This window comes from Nicotiana tomentosiformis, chromosome 1, assembly GCF_000390325.3.
Source record: "Nicotiana tomentosiformis chromosome 1, ASM39032v3, whole genome shotgun sequence".
Taxonomy (NCBI): Eukaryota; Viridiplantae; Streptophyta; class Magnoliopsida; order Solanales; family Solanaceae; genus Nicotiana; species Nicotiana tomentosiformis.
In genome coordinates this window covers 69,560,860-69,566,487 of record NC_090812.1, presented here as the reverse complement: position 1 = coordinate 69,566,487, position 5,628 = coordinate 69,560,860, and positions in this window count along the sequence as shown.

Here is a 5,628-nt window from a genome sequence, read left to right as displayed (position 1 = left end):
CCCCTTCTTGTTGTTACAAGTTAAGTGACAATTTCTTCCCACTTGGAAATGTCGAAATTCCAAGAATTTGAGGAATAAAACAGCATGCAATATTAGTATAATTTATGTGTCGATATAATATATATCCCATGAGCAAATACTTTAGGGAAGTTGATGGAAAATGATAGTTCAACATTACCGGGTCCAGTAATATAGCTGCTTGACCATAATTTGAAAGTAATGCTGAGTACCTAGGTGCCTTATGAGGATCTGATTGCTTCGTACCACTCCCAATTATCAACATCATGGTCTTAAAATCCTTAAACTATCTATATATGGCCAGAGAAGTACAAGCTTTTTCTTATTTCAATAAATATAAAATCCCATAATAACAAAGTACAATACGTTTGATAGTAAGATTTTATTATTTTAAAAATCAAATTCATCAAGTTAAATCTTAAATCTGCATCTAGGATTACACAGTCCATTCTTTACAGTTATATATGTATGACATTAATATTTTAGGGACACCATTTTATCACCTCATCAAGATACATTTTTACTAATCGCAGGGTAAAGTTAGAGGTGATATGATCCAGCCATATATTATATGGTAAAAGGGCAAAGGAGCATATCGCAACTTCAACCATTTCTACAACATCAGGCATTATAATTTTAAATGAACCAAGAGTGAAGAGTGTAACAAGAAAAATGTAAGATCCCAAATTAGGGTACAGATTGGAGAGGCTAGCCCGTGGACTTGAGTTGGTTAAGATTTTTCAGCCCATTTTAAACATGAGACTACTAAACCAAGCCCCAGTTAGCTCGCGGCCTCATAGGACTGAGCTGGACTGAGTTGAATTGGGCATGTTCGTTTTGAATTGGGAATAGGGATATCTCTAGATGCACAACTGTTCGCAGTAAAATATTTGAAAAAGAAAAAATCTGTGTTATCTTACTTAATTTTATGTAGCAGTGACTCTCCACATCTTAGACTGAGGTAAAACATGAGTCTTACAATTTCTCCTTTCTGATTTTATGTAGTAAGGCAAAATATAAGAAACCCATACACAGATAATCTTTATTCGAGCACATTTCTTAGTTCTCACCTTTAAACAAAAGGAAAGCCAATCTGATATGTTAACCTGACTGATTGCACGCCCAGAATCGTGCTAACTGGTTTTGGTAGCTCAATTAATGAGCTCGGGTCTTGGAGGGGTAAAATAACCAATAAATCCGTTAGGAATTGAGCATAATTGATTAGAACTTAAATACGTTTGGTTGCGTAATTTTGATGTTTTGTACACAAATAGAAACCTAGAAGGCTAGAAATATCCTAAAAGTGGCTAGTAAATTAGTACTCACTCCCGTCCACTTTAAGTGATTTTTTTACTCTTTTCACACATATAAAGGAATTCACTTTTTAGCATTAATTGACAATGAAATTGATCATATTAACCTTAATTTACTCATTGAAAATATAACAAACTACTCATAAACTCTTTACTTCACGGGTAATTTTTAAGCTCTGGTCTTTGAGCCCAATTGATAGAACTTAAATACGTTTGGTTGCGTAATTGATGTTTTGTACACAAATAGAAACCTAAAAATATCCTAAAAAGTGGCTAGTGTTATAAATATATTATATTATGGATGTTCATTTAGTACTCAGTTGTAAATAAGTTTTCTGAAGAAGCTTATCTATATGAGACTCCGCCGTAAATATATTTATCTATTTAGTACTCTATTGGAAATAAGTCTCCTGAAGATACTTATCCTATCGGTACCCCATTATAGATAAACATCACCCCTGGTAGAAGGTTATCCATATCTGGTACAATGAGCTTATCCTTTCAGTTCCCCATTATGGATAAACATCACCTCTCGTAGAAGATTATTCATATCTGGTACAATGAGCTTATCCTTTCAATACCCCATTATGGATAAACATCACTCACAGTAAAAGATTATCTATATCTTGTACAATGAGTTTATCCTTTCGGTACCCCGTTATGGATAAACACCATTCCCGATAGAAGATTATTTATATCTGGTATAATGAGCTTATCATATCGGTACTCCGTTACGGGTAAACATTACCCATGGTAGAAGATTATCTATATCTAGTACAGTAGCATCTTACACAACAACTTGTTTTCTTCTATAAATAGAGTAGATTTCAGTTCATTATGTACATGAGTGTGAAGTTTGAATAATATATGAGTTTCTCTTTATACTTGTCTTTACTTTACAGTATTTATTTTATAACACGTTATCAGCACGAGACTCTGCCATCTCGAGCAAATACTTTGAAAATATTAGAGGTACGAACTTTCTTTTTCTAAATAATGTCAAATCTTTCTAAACTTGAATTTGTAGCCCTCGATATATCGGGCAAAGGCTACATGTCTTGGGTGCTTGATGCTGAAATTCATCTTGATGCGATGGGTCTGGCAGACACCATCAAGGATAAAAATCAAGCATCAAACCAAGACCGTGCCAAAGCAATGATATTCCTACGCCATCACCTTGATGAGGGCTTGAAAATGGAATACCTCACTGTTAAAGATCCAATCATACTGTGGAATAATTTGAAAGATAGATATGACCACATGAAGATGGTCGTTCTTCCATAGACATGTTATGATTGTACTCATCTAAGGCTACAAGATCTTAAATCTATCAATGAGTACAATTCTGCTATGTTCAGAATTATTTTTCAATTGAAATTATGTGGTGATAATATTACTAATCATGATATGTTGGAGAAAACTTTCACTATTTTTCATGCCTTGAATATGCTCCTGCTGCAGCAATATCGAGAGATGGGATTCAAAAAGTATTCTAAACTTATCTCACATCTTCTTATAGCCAAGCAACATAATGGGCTATTAATGAAAAATCATGAAAGCTGACCTACTGGTTCTTGTCCATTCCGTGAAGTGAATGAGACGAACTTACACCAAGCTAAGCATGGAAGAGGATGTGGCCCCAGTCGTGGTCATGGTCGTGGTCGGGGAAGAAACTCTAATCATGATAATAATAATGTACCAAAGAACCCTCCTCACCACCAGCGTGAAAAAGGAAGGAACAAACGCATAAAGCGGTGCAAGCAGCAAAGGCAGAAAATGCATGCTATAGATGTGGAGGAAAAGGGCATTGGTCACGTATATGTCGTACGCCAAAGCACCTGGTTGAGCTGTATCAAGCCTCCCTAAAGAAGACATAGAAAAATGCTGAACTAAATTTTATTTCTGAAGATAATTTAGACTTCATGCATTTAGAAGTAGCTGATTACTTTACACTCCTGGAAGGAGAAACAAGTCATGTGATCGGTGATGAATCTGTAGAAATGTAAATATTTTAATTTTTGTTGTTTATAGTAGATAGTATGGTTATGTAATTGTTGTACATCAATAAAAGTTATGCTTTGATAATGATGTATACTATCATATTTATTTTGTTTATGTCATTTTGAAGAAATTTTCTCTTATGATACCAAAAGTGTGTGAGCAATATTTGATAGTACAAAATGTATCAACAACTCCTGAAGAGCTAGTTATTTTTCTAGAAGACACATAACACCAGTAGTGTCCGATAAATATTAGATTGTGAATAATAAATGAAGACTCTCGAAGAGCTTATATACAAATATGTCATTCATATTATACGATTATAGTCAAAACATATGTTGTAGTATACCTGAAGTTTACTAATACAAATGGCTATCATATTGAGACTACAAATGATTGGAAGATTGGAAATCTTCATCTTTTCACAATCATAGCGGGTAAAATAATATGTATGTGAAAAGTGACATACCTTATTCTTCAATTTGTACTATATCATGTATCAGAGTAAACCAGAAGTTTATTAATGCAAAATCAGTCACAGTAAATCAGAAGTTTTACTGAGGCAAAAGTAGCTACATTAAAGCATAAATTCACTGATACAAAAGTAGCCACAGTAAATCAGAAGTTTACTAATGCAAAAGTTTATGCCATAGTAAATCAGAAGCTTACTAAGAGATAGCACATGCCATGATAAACTTGAAGTTTTTATTTTCCATTTTCAAATGAGCTACTTGAGAATTCAAATAAGCATATACTGAAGAACTAGAAAATTCTTCAAGAATTCTCTTGTGTTGCTTATTCTCATAATAAATTGATTATACCAACTAAAGTTGGGACTAAGACCCCTGAATTCTGGAATATATAAAAGGTGAATATGGGTTCATTCACCTATCATGTAAACCACTTATAGATGCATATATGAGATGGTTACATGTGTGTTTATTGTCAACCTGCAGTTTGGCATTTGAAATTGCTTTTCTCAATTAAGGGCATAATTTTTAGATTATGAAATCAAGATAGTTCATCTTGATGATGTTGGTTTATATCCAAACTAGTTTAGCATTGAATACCTCCTATTAATGATTAAACTATTGCTTATGAGAACAAAACCTCATGTGTTGGTCTAAATTTTTTTAAATTGCATACAACAACACTTGTATGCATCAGACCAACAAAATATGATAAGTCATCCCCTCACAATTGGTTTAGGATCAGAAACCAAATATTTTTACTATCTAATAACTTTTGATGTGTGGTATATAATTAATTTCTCTACCACAATGCACAAAGATAGGTTTTCCAAAGAAGATTAGGGATATGTGTTAGTTTTTCTAACATTTGGGGGATGGAATAAATAGTTAGAAAATATGCTATATGAATCGAATTATCATCAATATGATCCTCACTTAAAAGATAATTCAAGTCAAATGTAAGAAGCATTTGCTGATCCAAAATTAAATATCATATTTCAGCTGCAAATGCTCCTATTAAAATTAAAATCCCCGAAGGATAAAGTTTACTGCACGCATGAAGCGTAGTAAACCGATCGGTTCCAAAGGTAATAATCCTTGAAAAATGATATGAGCAAATGATCAAAATGATCATAATGAGGAGGGAATTAGCTCTAGAATAGTCCACAGCATAACATTTCATGAAACTCCAGAAGAAGTTCAGGTACCTGAAAATAAAGAAAGTAATGAGATCTCAACAAGTTATGTCGCTTAGGAACCGATACAAAATGATCGTCGACGATATATTTGATACAATATAGTTCACAATATTGTAAAAGATTGTGAGGATCAGACTTGTAGTCCAGACACCTGAAGATGACATGCCATCTAAATGCAAGTCATAACCTATATGACATATTTGATTAAGTCTATATGAAGATCCTTAAATGATTTAAAATGCGTGAAGCATATAGTTCAAAGTATCGTGAAATGTACTCAATCAGATTACAAAGATCTTTGTGCGGTTTAAATCAATCTGGGCGCATGTGATATAATCACCTCAGTGCATATTTGATGAAAGAAGGTTACATAAATGATGTTATTTGTCCATGTATTTTTATAAAGAAAATGGCATCACAATTTGTTATACTTACTGTTTATATTGATGACATAAATCTTGTTGGAACTCCAGAAGGCAATTGGATATCTTAAGAAAGAATTTGAGATGAAAGATCTTGGAAAGACAAAACTTTGTCTTGGCCTGCAAATTGAACATTTAGCAGACATGATCTTTATCCATCAATCTGTCTATACATAAAGGGTCTTAAAATGCTTTTAAATGGACA